Genomic DNA, 23,554 nt, shown 5'->3' with positions numbered 1-23,554 from the left:
CTCTTCTTTGCAAGACGTATTCCGGGACAGCCAGGCCTTATGGCGTCACCCCTCAGTCTGCCCCCCGTTCTTGTGGTTAGACTCTTCCAGGAATGGGATAAGCAACTTGGAGAGAAGAACAGCAAAAGCCACGTCTCAGAGGAGAGGGGAGGCTGTAGGAGAGGAGGAGACTGATGGATTCACCACTGGGAGCAGTAGGCTTTCTCCTCCCATCCTAAGAGATGCTCAGGGAGAGTTGGCAGCTATCACCACCAGCACCCAGACAGAAGAGGTTGCCTTCCATCCGCAGAAGACATCCTATTCAGACAGCAGCCTGAGAGCATTTTCAAAGGGGGAGCAAAGATGGGTCTGTTGCCATCTTATACCCATGAGCCTTATCGTCCAGGGAGTAACGGCACTTCTGATAGATGCTCTGCGTGTACATCACTGAGCTGTAACAGAGGTTATGTGGCCAACATACCAGAGACAGGCGTGGCGACTTCCAGACCTACAAGCAGTAGAGGCCACAGCTTTAGCTGGAGCCACAGCTGCTCTGTAGGGGTTGGATGAGACCCACCTGCTCTGTGGTTCATGCAGAGAGAGTCCTATAACCTGGGCTGTTCCTCAAGGGGAGCAAATCCCCTTTAGGGACTGGCCCAGGCCCCACGCTTTGCGGGGGTGGTGTCCTGTGGAGCTGGGTTGGCTTCGCATCCAGCCAACGACCTCCACACCCTGCATCCGGACCCTGCACAGGCTGGTTTCCCCCGGGCCCCGCACCCTGCTACGATCGTCTCTGCCTATAACACAAACTTCTGGGGTGGAGGAGGGCATTGATTCACTTGGTGCTGGTTATATGAGAAGCTGCCTTTCCTTCAGTGTCTACATCTGTAGCAGTCTGCACAGAACTACAAGAGGAAGGAAGGAAAGATCCTGAATGGGATGAGGAGGGTGGACCCACGGTGAGAGCCTCAACACAAAGGAAAGGCTGGGGGCTGCTTCAGGGCTACCAGGGAGGGGACTTGCTTGTGTCCCAGAAGACTGGAGAAATGGAGCAAACTGCTGTGTTGGCAGCTGGGGGGCTAAAACTGGAGGCAGGCTAGAAGAGTCATAGGCAGTAAAGGACAAACCCCCACTGTACCCACAACAGACTGTGCAGAGGCAAACGCAAGGTATCTGGTCTCTGGAGTCTGTGCCCTTTGCAGAGGTGTGATAACATCTCCTGCTTCCAATGCCAGGGATGGCCATGGGGACTGACCCTTGGAGGAGTTTCCCTCTCAAGCGAGGTGATTATTTTGCAAAAATCTTGTTGGCCTAATAGACGATATCATCTCTACTACGAGTTCTGACTGCCATGATCATCTCTCAGCAGGGGACCCAACCGCGTAGCAGGGGATGCTGCCTTCTGCTTCCTCTCTTGAGATTCCCTCCCAAACAGACCCAGTCAGGGCTGCAGGAAGGCCCAAAGTGAGGATTTCATGGTGAAGGACACATGCAAGAGGACTGAGGAAGGAGGAAGAAAAACAGATAAAAAGCCTAACTTACAAGTCCCTATCCCTGGCTTCCAGATGCCACCTGCCTCTCCTAGGATGGGAGCTGAGGGGAATGCTATGGCTTCATTTCCTCTTCCCAAACTATCCACTTGATATGCAGCAGCAGAAATTTAAATCAACCCAGGATGCAGCTGCACTTGAAGTTTCCATGCTGCAGGTACATGTGTCCACATGCTGGACTGACCTTGCCATGAGTTGACAGCTCAGGTACAGAAAGCTGGTCTTTCATCTACCTACCTGAAAATCCTGATACAGGGCTGTCAGTTCATTGCAGGTTTGAGGATCAGTCTGGAGCATGCGCTGGGCCTCAGAGCCAGCTCATTCTTTCCAGAGCAGAACCACTCAAGAGCTGAAACCTCTTTGCCACCTGACTGGGAATTTACCCGCTGCCATTCACACCAAGAATCCCGGGCTTTCCGTCCGCCTGCCAGGTTTGCTGGAGAATTAATGTTTCCATTCTTGGCACAGCATGTAAGAATCGGAGGTAGGGACACCAAAGGAGGTGACAGAGTTAACAGCCTCCAAGCCAGGGATATTCATGGCACCAGGGATTTGTGTAAAGTTTCATACTGGAACCCTTTTCTAAATTCTCCTGGTCTTGAAATGACAGAGGGGAGCAAACGCTGCAACTGTTTAGTCTGGGGGGGAAGATGGTGCCTCTGGCCCAGCACGCTGAACATACTGTCACTGAGCAAACATTTGAGACAGGAATTTAACTGACAAGTCTCTTATCTCTTCTGGGCACTTGCTGTCCCCGGTCTCCCACGAGTGCTGCTGAGCTACCTGACTGGCCCAAGGTTCTCCATTAACGATGTGACGTGGGATCTTTGGGAATCATGCAGCAAGGGAAGGCATCAAGGAACACCTTCTTGGCAGAAATTACCCATCTGCTACCCATCTGTGGCCTGACCACATTGGTGAAAGGGTCTCTGACAGCCTTTTGGGGCTGATAGTTACAAACCACATGAAACCACACTACTAAAATCTGAAAACATTCTTTTTCAGGGATTAATTTAAGTTTTAAAAGGGAGATAAGTGATTTAACACTCTCTGCAGGTTCCCCTCTGCAGCAGGCACATGCCAAACATACGCTGCATACAACTCAGTTTCTGTGACATCAGAGCACAAAAGGCAAGCTAACCAGAAAGAAAGGGACAGGCTGGAAAACAGCATGAATTCACAACAGCTTTGCCTTCTGATTCCCCATGCTGAGAGGGACATTGTCAGGATCAGTACAGTGTGTATTTTGGAATAACCTTCCTATTTGGTGTGATAACATCTCTGTACTCTGGCAGATTGAGGTCAGGATCTCTTTAGACCATGCCTAATCTCGCAGATGGGAGTTTGTCCCACTTCTCATTAACATCAGAGGCAAAAAAATGAAAAAAAAAAAATCTCCTTTCCTTTTTACCTCTGCTGCTGTTCGTTAACTTGGGGCATTTCACTTAGCCTGGGCAGTGGGACACTAGTTTCATTCATTTTATAAAGCCAGTTTCACTTTCTAGTTTTCCTGCACTAACTTTACGGAGTTGTGTTTGGGTGTCCAAATACCAGCATTTTCCCAAGTGCATCCTTCACCTCTTACATGAACCAGCCAAATTTAATACGGTGAAGGGAAAAAGCAGTACCTTTGCAATAGACCCCAGTCCTCACCTGCAGCATCTTTGCCAACTATTCTAATTCCTGGGACTCTCAACAGGAGAGACGGTCTATTGTGCCGAACTCTTGTGCTGGGATTTTACTATCTGACAAATGTCACAAAGGGATAAGGATAAGGATGCCCAAAAGTATTTCCTCTCCCACGGTAAATGGAATTCAACCCCAGGATTACATTAACCCATGAAGCCACCCTCTCTCCCCAGCAATTAACCGCAAGCAACATTTTATTCTATGAATTCTGTTTCTGCAAACCTGTTAAAACTTGATATGGGTAGGTGCGGCTGGGGGGGCTAATCCTCAATCGCTGTAATTCCAACATCCTCACCTGAGCTACAACAGTTTATACCAGCTGAAGAGCTGCCCTTCTCTGGGAGTTGGGGGGTTGCTTTATTTGGGGTGGGTTTTTTTTTTCCTTTTTCAAGATTTTTCCATGAATTTCTACAACTTAGCAGAATTACTGGGATCCTAAAAATGCAGGATGTTAGTAATGGGTCATGGAGTCATTCATCTCTAGGGCACTACTCCAAACCCAGTCCAAGGCAGCAGCTAGTGAAAAATGGGTAGCCTCTGTACAGTGTGCTGGGTGACCTCAATGGAGCAGTGAATATAATAAGGCAGCAGCTCCCAGCCTTTTTAGGCTCAAGGCACCCCTCCATAATTTTCCTGAGTTTTGCGGCACCCCAGCTGAGAACCACTGGGTGAGAATTCAGACAAGTTACAGAGGGTTACCTTAAGGTTAAAAAGACTGAGAACCGCTGATCTGGCTGGTGCCAGGTAAGAGCAGTCCTAACCCTTTTGCTCCCTGTTCTTTCCACTGCCTGCCCCCTTCCCTTTCCACCCCCCTCCCAAGCTGTCCCCAAGGGAGCAAGTGCTGCTCCCTCCACTGAGACTGAACCTGCAGGGTCTTAAACATGGGCACTGTCCCCACAGCCCCTCCGGCTAACCACAGGGGCATGGGAAGAGTGGAAGGGATGAACTGGGCTGCAAGAACATGCATCTGCCCACCTGTCTCCCGGCAGCAGAGCACACTGCTGGGCACGTGTGGGCTGCAGGCACTGGGGCTTCCTTCTCTGGGGAGGGCACCCTGGCATGCATCAACAACACTGAATGCAAAACTGATTTAAACGCTGTTTAAGGCTGTATATGTTTGCACAATGCTTCGAACGCGCCTCATTTGAATTCTCATCAGGACTTCAAGTGAAAACGAAAGGCTTCTCAATCCTCCAAGGAGGAGGCTGATAAAGGAAATCCCAAATGGCTCCCCTTTTCAGGTAGCCCAAGTATTGTGCCTTTGGACATCTATTCTCACCCCTGGCGAGACACAGGTGTCTGCAGACTGTGCCAGATATAAATTTCCACTTAAAAAAAAAATCCAGAGAGAAGGAACTTGAAAAAAAATGTGCAGTGTCCTTTCAGGGCGAATGCTGGTGAACAGCGTGCAAGGAGGATGATGAGTGTGTGTGAGGACAAGGGACGATTTCAGTCGTTCACCACCTACTTCCAGTCTTCCAGCCATCCCTGTGGCGTAGGCGCCACCTACGGGACATTTTGTACTTTGTGTGGCCGAATCCACAGTGCCATGGGCAAGTCGTATCGAACTGGCTAAAGATCCCAAAATGTGGGTTAGGAAGCAGTGAAGCAGGACCCTCATTAATAACAAATCAAAATAACAGGGCGAGTAAGCAGACACTTCCCCTTCGTGGTACGGATGCTGCAGGAAACAATATAATACTTAGGCACTTTGGGCTTCTCCTTGCAAGAGCCTTGCAAAGTAAGTAGGAGATTATTATTCCACTTTGAGATATCAGAGCTAGAAGTCAGGAGTTTCCGCTGAAGGCTCTTCGTAGTTGCAGACTTCAAGCTGATTAATCCCGGGACAGTGACTAAGATCAAGTATGCCCATAGGGTGGGCTAGAGGTGAAAACAATAGCATAAGACAATAGTTATAAATGAATACCTGACAAATAATGGGGCAACAGGACTCAACTATCTTCCCTAGGTAAACGATAAAGTATAAACAGCAGCAGTTGCTCCCAGACTTGTAACAGGATTCAGACCAGCCGGGACAGCGTCAGGCATCTTCCATGCGCCGTAAGGTCCATCTGCGCAGGTTCCCAGGTGGGTCAATATGGACAGATTGGGAAAGGATTTCAACTTAACATGGCCAAGCAGCCAAAACTGCCTTACATTTATCAGTACCTGAAGGGCTTCAAGAGGCTTGTGTTAATAGAGGCAGGATCATAATACCTCAGGAAGAAAAAATATGGAGTGAAGAAAGACTTGTCACCCTACCCGGACAGGGTGTTGACTGAACATACACAGATTCAGGAACGGACCTCCAGTGTTACAGGACTGCCAGCTTGAGGTCTGTCTTGGAAATAGTTCCTTGGACTTTCCACAGTTGCCAGAAGAAAATGGGGTGCTGATGTCTATTCAGTCCTCTGAACTGAACGCTGGAGATACCCAGGGACTGGAAGCCCCTGTCCTAGAAGACAATACTGTGATTTTTCTACTTGCTGGAGGGACCTCATCTGGAGTACTGTATCCAGTTTTGGGCACCACGCCTTAAGAAAGGTGTGGCCAAATTGCAGAGTCCTGAAGAGAGCAACAAAACTGATGAATGGTCTAGTAACGTGCCATGAACAAGGAATGGTTTGAACAACTGAGAGTATTCAGTCTAGAGAAAAGAAGGATTTGGTAGCAGTCTTCAAACACAAAAAGGGTGTTATAAAGAGGATGGTGATCAACTGGTCTCTGTCCACAAGGGACAGGACCATGAACACCGGTCTTAAATTGAAACACAGGAGACTGAGTTTAGCTGTTAGGAGAGGTTTCTCACCATGGGGGTGCTTAAGCCCTGGAACCGCTTCCCTAGAGAAGTTGTGGAAGTTGTGAGAGCTTTTAAATGTGAGTTAGAAAAACATTTGTCTGGAATGCTGTAGATAGGGATGATCCTGCCTCGAGCAGGTACTGGACGAGACGCTTGTCGATGTGTCTTCCAGCTCCAGTTTTCTCTAATTCTATGAACAGCCTCATACGCCCCTGAGCCCTAAACAGCTTAACAGCCAGTCTTGCCATGCCAGATGGATGCCACAATGTCTAGGATAATGCAATAGCAGCAGCCCCGCAATTTGTCCAGGAAAGCCCTGTTTCGACTTGAGAATTGCACAGAATGTCGTTGAAAAAGCTTGTAAACTCTTTGCTGCAGGGGAGATAAAGTTGGGTGGGGGAAACATTAGGTAGGATTAACTCACTGAAGATGCAAGACCTGATATCCAGTATAAACCCGGGACTTGCAATTACAGCTACTGGCATCCACGCTATTCATTTATCAGCACTCCAGAGAGTACCTAACTAAACCCAACAGCAAAGCCAAGCCTGGCCTGCGGCACTAAATATCTCATATTTTCCTGTTCTCAAAAAAAGAAAAGAACTGCTCCACCCGGCTTTTGCTGAATATTTATCAATGGGTGCCTAATTTTGGGACCCAAGGATGTTTGCCACCCTTGGCTAGGTAAGCACAGAAAAGCCCCCTATCCCACCACATCCCATGACAGATTTTTGTACTCATTTCCCTACTAGAAGAAGAAGTGAGATGTTAAGGACTGCTTGCTCCCATCTCTTTCCGTGTCTCCTTGGCTCTCGTTTAGCCACTGCAGGCCCAATCCTATTTCACTTTTAGGCATCTAAGTGCAACTTAAGACATCCACATGTAATCACAAAAACAGCAGTTTTGGCATTAATGAGAAGTTTGGCATTAAAGAGCCTGTTTTCACCAACGGGCAGAATAGGATTGCCCAGGTGGGTGCGTAACTTCAGGTAAGTTCCTGAAAATGTGGAGGAAAACCGCTTGGACAGAGGAGGAGCAGAAGGAGCTACCACTTGTTAGGCCAATAGCCTAGTGGTTATAATACAGGCCCATAGAGTGGGGGAGACAGGTCCTGGGCCCCATCTGGATCAATCTGAATCTGTATCTTTCACCTCCCAGCCAAGTGCCCTAATCCCTAGACCGTGACTAACCAGGGCTAAGGGCATGCTCCAGCCCTCCCAGCTGAAGCTGGCCCACTGAGCAGCCAAAAGGAAAAGATACGGGAGGCCAAAAGGACTGCAAGCTGCAGGGAGGGTGGCTCATTCTGCATCGTGCATGTAATAGTCGGGGGATAAAAACCAGAGAGCAATGAGGTAGCTTCTCCCCTGCTGTGGACAGTCACTGGCCTGTTTGCACCCTGTCCTGTTAGTTGGCTCCCTCCCTCCAGATCCATACGCGCTCCCAGTGCTTGCGCTGCTCTTTGGCAGTGGCGGCAGCAGTCCTCTTCCCAAGCAACGAGGCTGCTCTGGAATTTCCCAGGCTCGCCCTCGTTCCGCTTCCAGCTCCCTGCGCTGGAAAGGCTCTACAGAGGTAGCTGCATGTAAGATTGCACACCCAGCCTCCGTGTGGATTTGCAGATAAGCATGTCAACTACCACCTCAGGCCAAGAGAGGCCCCTTTCACCACAGCCCATCGCAACAACTTTCCCAGGCACGGAGAAAGGAGCACATTTGAAAGCAATTAAGCGGAGCCATTACAGGGTGGAAACAGACATGCCTACAGCACCCAATGAAGTGCCCTGGGGGTCCTGCACAATGTTTTGGAGGGGAGGGGAAAGTCAGTAAATATCTCTATGCCTCCTTTCTCCTCTGAATAAGGTCCAGGGGGCTGAAGAGTTTAGAAATACATAGTTTAAACTGACTCACAAGCCAAAGCTCTGGGGAGGAAGACAGGGCCACTGAGACGCTTAGCACACACATCATCTCACTTTTCCTAATGCAGCATGAAGGTACTAGCCCAGCGAAGGGCAAGGCAGCTCCTTCTGGCATTAGGCTCCTGGTGCCAGGAGCAAGGACCTTCTAGCCCTGCAGCCGGCAGCATCAGTAAAACTTCTCTCAAGTCTCAGCAGTTCTAGCAGATTGACCCGGATTTGAGCGGAAGTGCTCAGCAGCAGATGGCTCGACGGACTAACGCATTAGACTGGCTGAGTCCCTGAGCTGGCAGGAGTACATGCTCTTGTCCTGGAGTGGAGTTGAGCCTGTTGAATGAAAATTGACCCTCTTTGCATCAGACCCAGAAAACCGATGCCAGTCTTTTAACTGATCTCCTGTGGTCTGAGGAGAATCAAGAGCCAAACATTTTTCTCAGTTTTATTTGGGTAAGAGAGAGAGTTTTTGATGGATTTCCCCTTTAAACTTCAATGCAAAAAGGTGTGGGAGGATGAACACATCTTTGAGTCATCTGCAGGGTGCATTTCTACTCCACAAATGCCAAGGGGCAGCCAGTCTGGTCTTGAGACCCCCTTTGAAACAGCCTTGACACCGCTCTAGGATGCACTGCCTATTAACAGCAGTGGCTCCCAAGTCTGCCCTCTGCACCGCAGGCAGGTTGAAGAGTTGCTATGCTGGGCATGAAGCACCCCAGGGTAATCATCAGGTAGTAGTCATTTCACTGCTGAAGCAAAGTGATCCAAGGCAGCCAAACTGTGCATGGAGTGGGGGGGAGGTGAATCTGGCCCAAGGCATATTGTTAATATATATTCATATTAGAGGTGCACCAAGACATTGGTCTACATTGTATTGGCACTGATAAAAGAAAAATTGACATCATTGGCAATAGGCTTTTTTGGGCTGACAATGTTGCTGGTAAATGCTGTGTGCATGTACAGTGCCAGCCCAGCAGCTTGGAGAACAGCGTTCAGCTGGTAAATCTGTTGAGGGGGAAGGGGCGGAGGGGAAGGAAGGGGTGTGGGGGGGCAGATCCAGGCTCCTGTGGTGAGGGAGGGACTGGGGCTGGGGCAGGAGCTGAACAGCCAAGGCAGGGCACAGGGCAAAGCCACAAGTAGCTTGTGGGCGGGGGGTGTGGCTTCCCCTGCTGTGCACAATCCTGGGGGAAGCATGGGAGGCACGTGCCCCCCGGATCTGTCTGCAGGTGGGGCTGCGGCAGTACGAGGCTCTTCCCAGTGGAGGGGGCTGAGTCAGGGATGTACTCGGGGCAGGCAGCAGCAGTGCTGGGAGCGGGGCTGTGCAGGGGGGGGAGGGAGGGGGGATTACAGCCCCCGAGAATTTGCCGTACTCCCCCTGTAGCCACTACTGCCAGCACTGCTGCTGCCCACCCTGAGTGCAGCCCAGCCCCCTTCACTGGGAAGAGACTGGCACTGCCTTAGCCCCAGCCTGCAGCAGCAGCCCGCCCTCACCCCACACACAGGCGCATGCCCCCCGATGCCTTCCTCGGTGGTGTGCACAGCACCCCTCCCTGCACACGCTGCCCCCCAATGAGCTGCTCACAGCTCCATCCTGTGCACTGCCCTCGCTGGGCCTGCCCCAGCCACACTCCCACTCCCTCCTCCCCACAGCGAGCCTCGATCTCTCCCCCGCCCCTTCCCCCCAACAGACTTACCAGTCAGACACTGCTCTCCAAGCTGCTGGCCTGCATATTGGCATTCAGATCGGTATCAGCCGAAATGGCTTGTTAATAATCGGCCATCGGTACTGGCCCAAAAAATCTTTATCCGTGCACCCCTAATTATTATTATTATATATATTATTAGCAGAGGAATTAAGCTTCAGGTCAAATTACAGTCTCCACACAGAGCCCTCTGAGGCTTACATTCAACTTCCCTCTGAGCAGTTTTGCTGCCCTCAAGTCCCCCATGCCCAGTCCCTGTGGCACACAAAGGCACCCTGCAGCTTGTCAGGGGTCCTTCAAAGAGGAATTGGATCACACAGGGGAACAAACTCAACTGTAAGATAATGAAGGCTTCTGCTACAGAAGCATGCACGGCTGGACACGTTCATTCAGAGGCTTGGATACCACTTGTTGCATTTTCATTCTGCAGCGGACTGGTAAATACGAGTAACCACCAATGACATCCATTCCCTACTGGGAGGCATCAAAACATCAGGAACTGACACATCTAGTAATATTCTCCAGCCAACCTTTACACACACCGGGCTCCCTGGATTCTCTTGCACGGTTCTTTGTAGAGCAGCAAGTAAAATTGTTTTCTGATTCTTTCCCAGAGGCCAATGGTAGAACAGGGGGCATTATGGGAAGGCAGTGGAGGGTTAATAGCATTAAGGCTGCATTCTTCCTGTCATATAGGCAGGCTACCAGATTGACTAAGACAGGCACTCAGGTTTAAGTATACACTTCTTGAAGAACAAGCCAGTATTGCAAAACTTGGGTTGGAAGGATTTTGCATGCAGGGAGACTGGGGCTAAGGGCAATGTCTAGTAAGAGCCATATGTTTCTGCAGTAGAGATGGCCTCTAATGGGCTGTGAAATGCCCTGTATACCTTGAGATGGGGTAATCTGTAACTGCAACTTGCATTTTGATCCATTTTCTTTCCAAAAAAACCTTTAGGTTATCTGGAGGAGTACGTTACCCATTTCAGAAAGGAAATTCCCTTTCAGAACTTGGACAGTACAAGGTCATTCTGCCCTGGCCTGGTCTAACTTCTTATGCTGACTGTATTATGCTTGGCTGTAAATTGGTTGGGACACCTCAAGTCAAGGGAGAGAAAGACAAGGCAACACTGCCCTTTGGAACGAGCACCGAGTAAAGGCCTGGTGAGACTGTCTTTCACATTGTGTACAACAGAGGATCAGACCAGCTGTGGCCATTCAAGAGTCCAGAGCACTTTTTGATTGGGCAGAAATGCTAAAATTAATAATTTTTATAACAGGGTTTGTCAGTAGCATGAACAATAGCTCTATGGAACAGGTACTCGGAGAATGACTGTCCATCTCCTTTAAAAAGACTGATTTGAAAACCTATTAGCATGTAGTGCATATAGATACACAGATTAAAAATGACCTAGAGAAGCACAGTGAGGTTAAGGTCTCTTTTATGTAATGGTTATGCTGGTATAAAACCTGCACACGAGCTGACAGATCAGACTGAACAACACGTACCTGGGAACTCTCCGGGCTATAGACCTATCGGCCCTAAAGACTGCAGCTGTTCTTAGTCTACCTGTGTCAAGTCATGCAGTCATTCATCGATAACTGATATGAGAGACTGACTTCTCCATAGCTGCAAGGATCAACTGTATGAAGGAGGCGCCCCATATAAACAGCAATAACACTACATACTATGCTAATCCTGGGATGCAGAACAAGTTATTTTGTATCTGTAGAGGATGCTTTGTTAAAAGAAAACGCTGGCTGGGCTGACCATTTTTGTTTCAAGCAACTGCTCAATATTCCCAAGGCATCATTTATAGCATCAGCATTTTAAAGGGAAAGACATTTATAAATGATGGGTGTGAGCAAGAGGCTCCAACCACTCAAAATTTCTACTCCTGTAAGACTCAGTGCATGCAGAATTTAATTCAGGCCCATTTGGGTTGAAATATTTTAATGAAACCTATGAGCATTTGGATGCATAATTCCAATACTGATGATAATACACACAGTCCTCCTTGGTCGTCTGTGAAATTAAACCTCTGGGCCAAACTCAGGTGCAAAGATTGTGAATAGAGCCAGCATAATCAACTCCAACCAGGTACAGCTGTTTACAAGAGGGCTGAATTTGTCCCCTGCTGTATAGAAACAAGGGGGAAGGCTTATTAACAAATCTTGAGCCATGACATATACAGCAACTGCCTCTCAGTCCCAATCTAGACCCCTCCTTTCAGCAGTGCTAATGGATTTTACTGCTGTGATGTGTGACCGAGAGGGACAGAGGTGATCCTAAGGGAAAGGCAGTGTGAGACAACTAAGCCATCAGCATGCTGTCCCTGTAAGAGGACGAGCACAGAAATTAATTACAGGCCCTTGGGATACCCCAAACCACATTACCAACAGAAGTGGTTTCCTTTTCTTTTTCACTTTGGTGACAGATCTTGTGTCTCAACCCTATGCAAACTCTCAGACACAGGTCACTTGTCGAGGACAGCGACCTGTCTAAAGCAGCAAAGCAACTGAGGCTGACTGCAGCAAAGTGCAGTTGATTTATGAGTCTCAGTTCAGACGCTTATTCACCTGGAGATATTTGTTGTAGATCGACTAGACTGTAATGGCAGTTACAGCTAGGACTTTGCCCCTTCGAAGTACTGGCCACCTACTACACTGATATCCCCAGTAATATCCCCTGTCACTAAAGAGGTGAATGGACATACAGAGATGTAAGTCCCTTTCTCAAAGCTACCTCATGCACCAGTGTCAGTGCTGCAATGTAAATAATCTGCCAGTGTATTAAGTTTTAATCAAATGAGCCACTTTTTCCCTGGACTTTTAGTATCTTTTGCAACTACATTCTGCCCACCCCCTGACCCCCTTGTGTTACAAGAGGCAGGAGCCGAGCCATTGCTGGCAGATGACTCCCAACCAGTATCACGTGCAGACACACAGGATGGCACAGCAGGGCTGCCAGTTACCTAAGGGATGCTGTGCAGTCTCCCACCATGCAGGGCATTTCTAGAAAGACCCTGGCTTGTAGCTGAGTTTCTCCCAGCCTTTTGCAGATCGCTGTGGCTTGTGGTTTGTGCTCCCACCCCAGGTCAACTGCAATATGCCTCCCATATGTGCTCTGCTAATCCCCGAGTCCCTTGAGTTCACCTTGGGTGGCCCCGGGGATGTCCAAGGGCCAGTATTACCTAACACTGTGAGCGGTCTTTCCATGCCGCTTTGTCGCTGCCAGTTTTTCCATTTACTACCCAGTAGGTACATACCCTCTCCCCAGTGCCAGGCATGCTTCTGCTAGGCTGAAATTCCCTGCTTATTAGCATGGTTTGGATTCTCTCGTCTGACAGACTACACAGGAATTGACCTCCACACACAGGCTCTTCACCCCCTGCCATCTTCTGCCCTCGTAATGGAAAGGATCTGCAAATTAGCCGTGCAGCTTGTCCAGCCCAAGAGGTGCCGTCACTCTGCTTACAAATAGGAAAGTTTAAAACATACGGCTTGACATTTAATACGGTGCTCTCCAATAACTCACTTATCTGCATGGGACCTGCTCGAGATCAGCTCCCGAAACACTAACAACGCAAACCCAGCATTGCCTATCAAGTGTTTTTACTATCTGTAGATACACAAAGGCTATGCCTGGGCCAGACTGGTCGGGAAAAAGGAACATTTCCAGCGCTGAGCGAAGCTACTCTGGGGTCAGCGATATAACACTAATTGATTTGAAACTCTCCTCTTCACCTGCTGGTTTGGTGAGGCAGCCAGCACTCCCCCCCCGCTCACTCCTTCTGGGAGGAATGCTGGTCACCGCAGACGTTTGGATAGGTTACGTTTGGACCCTCACTACTATACAGTGTATAATAAACACCCTGTTACAGAATTACAACACATCTTCAAAGCTACTTGGAGAGGTACCCGCCATCAGGCCCAGCGGGGCAGGGCAAACAAAACGGGACCCATTCCTTTCCCTTTGCCCAATTCTTCTAAGAGGCAAAGTTTCTGCTGCCCACTAAAGGACATAATTCATGCAGTGGCCTCTCTGAGCTGACCCATATCAGCCCAGGATGCTTGCCTGAGCCACCGATGTCTTTGTTCCTCCTCTCAGACATCTCTTCAAATGCCACTGCCTGGTCTGACTCCCTCTACTGACACTCCAGGCGGATGCTTCTGACTTGCCCCAATATGAGGAAGGCTGGAAACCGGGGTAATGAAGCTGAACCACCAGCACAACTTGCCAAAAAATATGTAAAAGTGACACATTTTTGGAAACCCTGTGACAGTCCCCAGCTGGAAAAAAAAGAAGCTCTTTGCAATGGGATAACAATAATCTGCCACACATTCAGGGCAGCTTTCTCCTAAAGCTCTCAGTGTTACCTCCATTATAGAGATAGAGAAACTGAGTTCCCCGATGCCTACATGCGGTTTAATTAAAAACCAGCACTTGCATATTTGCACAACAATAATATGTCCAATCTGTTAAGATACACAGTATGCGCTACCCCAGCAGTGATCCACATGTGTTATCCATCGAACATACCTATATGTGAGTTGAAGAACAGCTGAGGTCTAGTGTATCTATTTTCTAAGCAAAGGGCTGGGAGTTAAAGAACTTTTGAGTACTGAAGCTAACAAGAGTTTGCCATTGACTTCAAAAAGGGTCAGGATTTCACTCAGGTTTTCTAATCTCTGCTCCTGGCTAACAGGATCTTGAGCAAGGCACTGAATCACTATGAATCGTGGTTACTTCAGCTATAAAATGAGGGTAGTAATGCTTACCCCTCTCCAAAAGCCCCATGGGATCTACAGATGAATTAGCACTATATAAATGCTAACCTGAATTATTATTACAGATCAGGTCATCTAACATGCAGGGCTCTTGAGGAGAAACCACCCTTCTACTGGCGTACAAGATTTCCCTCCCGGATCCTCAGGCAACCTTGATACTTGTATTCTGTAAAGGTTGCACTGATATGTCATGCCATAAAGGCTGGATCACGCTCTAGTTGAAGGAAAGGAAGTAGTACACCCAGTGGTAAACAGTTAGAGTGTCTTTACATGTGCTCCAGGGTGGAGGGGCTTTTAATTAGAGCGCCTCTTGGGAGCTGCTCTAATTAAAATGCCCACTGTGTCTCATGTATTCAGAGTCCTGCATTTCACAATGGTGGTGGGGACGTGTTAACTAAAACTCATTTGACAAGCTTTAGTTAAAGTGCCCCCACCGCCATTTAAATGCGGGGACACTGAATACATGTGACATAGAGGCTGCTAGGGCGTTCTAATTAAAACACATTGGAGCAGGTGTCACGCATGTGTATAGGTGTCCTTAATGTCTTATCTGCTGTCCTGCCTTGCTTCTAGTTTTTGGCTTGTACCAGGGGATTTGCTGAATCTAAGGGGCTGAACATTTTAAGGCTACAGTATCTCCAAGAGATGAATTCCCTCTGACATCTCCCAGGCAACAATCATTACTGAAATATCATGGAGCTTTCCCTGTATGAACTAGTCAACTGTCAGCTCTTAATTCAATTAAACTGGAAGCTCCAATAGACAGACGCGTGGATTGATCTGACAATCAATACTGAACACTGCTTATAGTTTAGGTTCCTTCCAACCCCATGACGAGCTGAGTTACTTCTTTCCTATTCTTCCCTCTTTAAACAACAAACTGCTCCTTCCTTAGAGCTTACGGTGCTTCACTATTTGATCATCACTGTGCCGAAAGAAACATTTTGCATTGAAATACGCTCTATCCATGATCGTTATATGGCTCCCATTTTCTTAGCCCATATTATCACATCACATTATCACAATCTTTCATGCATTTATCCTCCCCAAATCCCCATTTTACAGGTGGGCAACTGAGAGAGACTGACTTGTTCATGGTGACATAGGAAGTCTGTGGCAGAGAAGGGATTTAACCTCCTCTTGCTCATCATTCATACAGGAGTACTCTAAGGAACGAACCTTGCTTGTCTTTGCATCTTGATTTACAAAAGGTCTCTTCTTCTATAATAATTCATCTCCACTGTATTTATATTCCAAGATGGTACTGCCACTCAATTACTGTTCGACTAGCTCATCAACAGACTTGACTGACAATGACAAATTCTATTTTTATGGACTCCTGTGTCTTCCTGCCCATATTTTCCCAGAATCTGTTGCCTTGAATTAATTAAATCCAGTTCAGTCTGCTGCAACAGGTACTTGTTAAATTACTCTAGTTTATGCAAAATGAATACAAAAATAGGGTATAGGTCTTTAAAATGAATATCAGACACAGGAACAAACCTGCCAAGAGAATAAGTTTCTAGTGCACTGAGAAATGGAGCCCAAGACAATTACTTTCTGCCTCTCTAACAGATTGACAGGGCCGTGAACTTCTCCATTTACCTACAGTGCATTGTGCAGACAATGCTCTCTTCCCCAAGTTATTAAGTCTTAACCTTTACCTTAATCTTTATCTATTCCTTGGCTTTCTGACACACGCTCTTCCTGTTGTATCGGAACTTGTTGCAAACCCTCACTAATGTAGTGAATAGCAGGGGGTTGGTTACCATCATCCCCATTTTATAGAAGGGGAAGGTAAGGAAAATGGGCAACTGGTCACATAGAAAAGATAGGGAAAATGATCACACAGAAAAGTTATGGTTCTCCTATACCCTGCACTCAGTGTAATCATACACCTGCCAAGCCTGCCTCTATTTTTTTAACTTGTTTTGCAGAGGCATCAGTGGTCATATCAGGTGCAAAGACAGGGATTAATTAGGGCTGGGACAGAACACAGCCCTCCCCTTTCCCACTCCTGTTTCTGGACCACAAGCTGTCCTCTCTCTCTTGAGGATGAGGATCACAGCCGTGGTTGAAAAGACTGTTCCTGCCCATTCAGTCAATGCCCCCTCTGGCTACCATGACTTGCTGACATATATATTCTCTGTACCATGCTAAAAATACGAGGCGTATTTGATAAAACACACTCTTAAGCAAATCCCCTTTTAAGAGAAGAGCTCGATGCGACTGCTGGTCTGAAGGTTTGATTTAAAAGGGTTTAGCACATGGAATGGAAAGAGCCCTTTCTGGACACAGAGCACTGTTTATTTCTAAATGCAGGGACATACCAGATTTTGAATCTGACGGGATTCACGGCTCCTCTCCGAAAGGAGCTGGCTGTGTTGATCTGTGTGTCTAGATGCACATTTTTTAAAAAAGGTATCACATCCTTCTGTTTGATGTGTTGTTGGGAACCGTTGCTAAGGAAAGCAGTGTACAATTACAGCCGCAGTGATGTCCACTCTAATAATATACTTTGCTATGCATAGTTCAGATGCAGACACCTCTCTGCTATAAAGAGCGTACAGATTTCAACAGAGGGATACTTTAACTTATGTTACATACACAGCGTTCGCAGCATATCACTTTTTAAAAAAAAAAAACCGTGGGCAGTGCAAGCCAGTGCTTAAAACTGTGACAGGCCAAATTCTCCCTTGGGAGACATCCTTTAAGTTGATTAATCAAGAACATATTTATAGGAGAGACAAAGACAATGCGCACACAGTCCCAGCAATGCTTTTTCCATGAAACCTCCCCCTCAAATACTTGCTGGGCCCAATTCAGAGGCAAAGCCAAGGATCCACCGCCCGGAGAGCATCTCTCAGCTCTGCCTTCTCTGCACCATGTTCACTCCTCTGGAGAAAATGTTAGTGGCTTCCCTTCCACTGGGACTCAGTGTTTCAGACAAAGGAAGGGGTCCTTATTATGAACAAGTAAGTTGGCCAGACTATTTTATTTAGTCAAATTATTTCTTCGGGGACAGGCACTTCGAATGTTAACACATGGCTGCATTAGGAGGTCAACAGAGGACCACATCCATTCCTCTAGACCTAGTGTGACAAGATGTGGCTCGGACTTAAAAAAAATGTACTACAAAGTGTAACCTTTAATTCTCCTTTTTCGGTGGGGGAGAAGGGAGGGGAGAAGAGAGAGATGCATGCACACAGAGAAGGAGCAAACACATGACAAAGGTTAATCGTGTGATCAATGCTCCAGTGGAAGGTGCTCAGAGCCCATAGTGATGCCGAGAGTGGAAGAAGCTACACAGAACAGAATATGCTGTAAATAAAAAAAAAATCACACCTAGGTTGAGGTAACAGCAGGTCTTAGGGACCAGCAGTCTGGTTAAAAGAAGGAAGATGGTGAGGGCTTGGCCCAGGGCTGATCTCACAGGCCAAATCAGTTTGCAATATAACCCATGTCTCCGTCACCTTTGCTACAGTTATGCAGGCATGCCGACTACATGTCCCAGAATCAGGATGGATAAAAAGCAATGACTTCTTAATTTAATTCAGATTTTTTTGATTCAATCGTATTTTTTTGTTGTTAAGATACTTTAAAAAAAACCCCAGTATAAAGATAGCTTTAATTTAAGATATGCTAACGATCAAAGATATCATCACGGAAGAGGGATTGTAACTTCTGATTATATACTATTTGAGACAATATATTCATGTAACCTTTTTAGAAAAGTTTTATAAATAGGTCACAAGCCATGGACTACATTAGGGGCCCAATCTTATGGGGTTCCCAGAAGCTCCTCTATAGATTAATAAAGGTTAAAGAAAACCACTCTACCCAGTAGGACTCAGGGCTCAGTCTAGAACAGGGGTGGGCAATAATTTTGGGCTTACTGAGTTTTGGCAAGCCATCGAGGGCCACATGACAGGCAGCCCAGGGCAGATAATATTCATTTTCTAAATTTTTTATCTGCCCCGCGGGCCAGATAGAATGGCCCAGCAGGCTGCATCCAGCCCCCAGGCCACATTTTGCCCACCCCTGCTCTAGAAGATCCCATTAAGCATCTCTGTGATGCTTAGTTTCAGTTCTCAAACTGTGGATTTGTCTCCAAAGATCACATCCTTAACAGCAATATACGGAGATGAGAGATAACAGACCTGATTACCCACCCACCAGTCCTCTTGTCTCTCTGCAGGTTTGTTCACACAGAGTAAAGCCCTGACCGCTCTCTAAACGTGCAAAGTTGCAGGAAGTTAAATGAATAAAGGACATCAAACAACAAGACCGCATTCTTTGTAGAAAACACAAGGCTTCCTGACCAGTGACCAAAATTGTGATTTAAATCAAATCCACCCAGCCCAGAATGCACGGCTCCATGGATCTGACAGGTCTTGCCTCCCATATTGGATCCCGGTGTCTCTGCAGACCATGTGTCCATACTGCAGATGAGGGTGCATACTGTCTCTTTTACTTTGTGCCATTGTGACCAGCAGACTCATGGCAATGCACCAAGGCAATCAGGCGTTGGGTGATTTTTCAATTTATCTGAAACTGCATTAAAGACAAAGAGCAAAAACAGCACTGCACAGTCCAGAAGCAGCAGCATTTCCCCAAGACGGATCAGGCATCCATCACATTAATTTGCTTTGCATGTGCCACGTAAACACCCTTAAAGGTTCACTACATCATCTGGATTCAAGAGCAAAGGCTGCATTCACAGCCAGTACGGGGGCCCGGGAGAGGTAAATCTAGACCAGAGCCTTCCTGATACCATCAATCCCTTTACTGCAGACCAAGACAGCTGCTGCTGCCAGGTCTTTTGCACTTCAGACACTGGTTCATTTGCAGCCAGGGCTACTAAATCTGAATAGCTAAGTCAGCCACGCGAGACACCCCTTCAGAGGAGCTGTCTTGAGGGAGAGACATGATGGTATTCTTGTGACACCGAGCTGGAATGTGTTCTGGGATTGACACGAGCCTTGCGAGAGACACTGGAAACTCAGGCTGTTCCTGAAGTGAAAGCAAAGCAGGTGCCCCTCCTACATGCAATGCTTCTTGACAGCTAAAAATAAGGGGTTTAAAAAGACAAAACTGCATTTGTTTGTCGAAGCAGCACCCCTAGGTCTGTGGGTGGGTCATCCCACACCTGCTATTCTCCCACAAGAAGCGGCCAAGGTTTAGGGCTGCAATCAATAGCTACCGGCTCCACGGCGGGGTGGCTGGGTGGGTTAAACACTCTAATCTGTTATATCCTCTGCTAGAGCTGCGTTCACTGCTGAGGACCGTGGGTCAGGACAGGAGCACAACATGTAGTCGTTTGCTCCATGCGGCTCCTTTAAAGCTGGAGCATCTGCTATGCGGAGGTGCTGGGACGCCACTATGGCTCTTAGGGCCAGCGGCCAGCAGCGTGCAGGGCAGAGGTGGAGCACCCTTGTGTAGTGCCACTGTAGCCTGGCCCTGTCTGGGCAGTGGGATGCTTCATGGCTGGAGACAGGTTAGTTTGCAAGGTGCTGCAGAAAAAAATCTCATTCTGGCTCTGGATCCATCAAGGGATGGATGGAGCAGTGGGATGCTTCATGGCTGGAGACAGGTTAGCCTGCAAGGTGCTGCAGAAAAAAATCCCACTCTGGCTCTGGATCTAGCATTTTAGAAAAAGTTCAATGAACAGCAAGCAACAGGCAGTGAACTGGTGTTTCCTATGGGAAACAGCAGCATCCTACTGGCTGGAAAAGCCTTAAAGGTGGAGTTACTATTGGGCAAAATATTTCTTCCAACATTTCTTTGCCTGAAACGACTGTATATTTGGGTTGACCAAAGAAAACCCCACAAAATAAAATTAAAAAAAAATAAAATCACAATTTGACATTGAATTTACCAAGCTATGTCAACTAAAATAAAAAAAAAAAAAATTGGAGGGAATCCAAGGCACATCATAAGGGAAATTTCACTTTTTTATTCCAATAATTTCAGCATTTACATAAAACATACTCAAATGTTATGTTAAAATTAAAACCTTGTAAACAGAAACATTTGAAGTTGAACAAAACTATTTCTTCAACCTGAAACGTTTCCTTCAACTTTTTGCTTTCCCGAGGAACTCAGCATTTTAGTTTAGGGTTGACCCAAATGTTTTCAACTCCCTGGTACTGCAGACAGACAGATAAAACGCTTATTTGCCGTAGATCTAGTCAGTGCTACTGAGCTATGCAGGCTCGATCCAGCATTCGCTCCATGTAAAGTGCTGGGAACATTTACAGGTATATTTACTGTTGCAAATAATGCTCTAACGCAAATCAGGTTAATTATTTGGTTGGGGGTGGGGGTACAGGTAGTACTGAGTACTGTCTAGCAACAAGAGAAAAGCATTAGTGAGATGGGTGCTGTCTCCAAACCTCCTTATCCACCTGCTGTAATGGCTTTGGGAAGCTCTACTGCAGCCTCATTGGCGTGTCGTGTGTAACAGTGACTGAGTGCTTTGCGATTCTTCAATACCCAATGATCAAATATTAAAATCCTAAGGAAAGAGACTGCAGTAAAGTGAAAGCCTGAAGTCTCTATTGTCAGATTCTCTCTTCCTAAAAGCTCAGCTCTCATCTATAATACAGGCCCCCAGGAAACCTTTCTTCCCCAACCATACTTTTCCAACGAACATGTCCATGAAGCAAGGCAGTTGCGTGACTTGCTCAAGTTTCACCAGCATTCAAACTGCCTCTTCATTGTTCTCTGCTCACGCTACAGACCTAAAAATCTCTAATCTGGGCAGGGGGAACGGGGGCTGGAGAAAATAACAGCAGCATTTCCATGACTTATATTACTAACAAGATAAGAACCTGCATGCACCTTACCCAATACTTCAAGTGCTATTTAGCCATGAAAACGAGCTCAGTACATGGTCAATTGTGGCCATGAGAAACAACAGAGACAGGACTTCCTGGAGCTGGCTGGCTGCTGTTGCATAGGTACAGTTTTTAAAAGGTAGCCCTGCTATACAATGACAAAGGGCCCTATCCCTCTGTTTGCTGTGCCGCTGAGGAGGTGCTGGGCATTGCAGTCAGTAACTCAGCAAGCCGCAGGCGTCCAATTCAAAGTCTGCTGAAATCAATGCAAAGGCTCCTTACTGACTTCACTGGGTTTTGTACCAGGTCCTGACTCCTTAGCAACTGCAGCCTTTTCAACACAGGCAGAAGCCCTAAAAACTTAGCACTGCCTTTCTGGCCCCCTCAAAATCACTACTTCTGACTGGGATGATGATGGATAATGGAGACAATTTTCCATGCAGTACTTTGGGGTTGCTGTCACAGAAGCATCGCTGCTAACTGGATTAGAGAGCGACTGTTGCCTGAAGGATTCAGCCGGTCAGCAGTTTCCCGGCTGCAGAGAGGCAACGCTACGTTTCTGCTTGTCTTTTTGGAGTGCTAGCCCTCCCACTGAACTCCGCTTCAGCACAGACCCTGGCTGAAAATAGCTGGTGCCGGCTCCGATTTCCTCTGGCTTTAACAGACGGCTGAGCAGCACAACACAAGACGGATATCCTCTCCTCGGCGCTGCGCCTTCCCTCGCAGGGTGTTCCAAACCGAGACCATGAAAACAGGCTCCAAACCCCGCCGCTAAAGGCAGGCTTCATGCGAGGGGAGTGCAGACAATTCGATTTTCGATGTGTAAACATGATGAAGGCTGGAAAGGGCTGGTGGGACAGGAGGTTTGTACAGTCTTCCTATCAGTGGCCTGATTTTCAGAGGTTTTGAATGCTTGCTTTTCTTTTTTAAGTCAAAAGGAGCTGGAAATAGTCAGTCTCTGAGAGTCAGACCTCCAGGTCTAAAGATCCTGCAGTTCTCAACCTTGTTAGGCTCAAGGCACGTGTCTATAACCTTTGTGCATAGTGGCACCCCATTTCAAAAACTAATTAATTGAAGCCCTTGAAGTCTCTCCTAGCACCCTGGCTGAGAATCACTGACCCAGAGTCAGCCTTACCCCTTCTGAATGGCTTGCAGAACAATTTTCTATTGAGCATAAGCTACCATTTCCACTGAGGTGGCGGTGTGCATCCATAACCCAGAGGATGTTAGCTGTTTCCAGGTCATCTCAAGTGCCCTATGTAGGTACTGTATGTTTACTTGTTTTGGACCACAATATTATTCCTGGGTCCAGGAAGAGAGCCTTGCTTGAATTCCTGCCTAAGAGTTGTTGCTGTTATGAACATAATAATGTTAGCACAGCTTTCTTCCCTCCAGCGAAAGAGGACAGTCCTAATTCCAGTGTTGTGAAAACACCAGGGGATTTGTGAAATCAAACCTTTCAATATACTTGGCTAGAACCAGTGTGGTGGCCCCAAACTCGCTGTGCAAGAAACCCGGCAGAACTCCTTTGGGCTTCAGTAGGACCGAGAGATCACCATTGGGTCCACTCCCTTGGTTCCTTGGCTGGTGGAAACAGAATAATGTAGGGTCACTCTTCAACAACTCTTCATGGCCATATAGGGAATCTAGAGACATGACTTTGCTATTTTTTCCCCCAATCTGTTTATGTCCCTCCTTCAATTTGGCTGTAGGTCCCATGTATTCCTGTGCATAGTTCCACACCAACTTTCTGCATATGGCTCTAGCCAGGGGACCACATAATCTCTTTGGGTCAAGGAATTTTCCTATTCCATAGGATTTGCAGAAAGAAACTCTGCCATCAAGGAAAAATCTCTATACATTCAACTCAGAGGCACTACTGGGATTTTTTCCCATTCATGTTAACAGTCTCCCTTGCTGGTGGAGTATTTAAACATGACCAAGCTTGCAACTGTACTACAAGGTCTTAGAAGAGAATGAATGGGATTCAGTTTCCGATTTACTGAACAATAAATCATTGATACATGCTGCAAAGCCCACACAGATCACACTGAAAAGATGGTGTTACAGGTTTTCTTCAAGGTCATGTGGGTTCTAGCAGTTAGTTTATCAGACAGAAGAGTCTGCCAATATATATGGCTACAGCTGACACATGATGGTGAGTTTGTTCTGGGTCTTGGGACTGGAGGCACTGTCAGTCGGATTCAAGTTCAATGGGGTGGATTTTTTAAAACCTCTGACCATGAACAGTGCGGATTTGTAAGCTTAGGTTAATTCTGGATGTGGCTACTAGAAATGGT

At 47.1% G+C, this 23,554-nt stretch overlaps 1 protein-coding gene across 6 annotated transcripts in view; it reads right to left on the bottom strand.

Moving 5' to 3' along the window:
* CTIF (cap binding complex dependent translation initiation factor) overlaps window positions 1-23,554 on the bottom strand; it is a 331,892-nt gene that overhangs the window by 67,549 nt on the left and 240,789 nt on the right. The window lies entirely within an intron of this gene.

The sequence above is a fragment of the Crocodylus siamensis genome, chromosome 3 (genome assembly GCF_052110815.1).
Source record: "Crocodylus siamensis isolate JL-2025a chromosome 3, ASM5211081v1, whole genome shotgun sequence".
Lineage (NCBI taxonomy): Eukaryota > Metazoa > Chordata > Crocodylia > Crocodylidae > Crocodylus > Crocodylus siamensis.
This window is presented reverse-complemented; position numbering and strand designations above follow the sequence as displayed.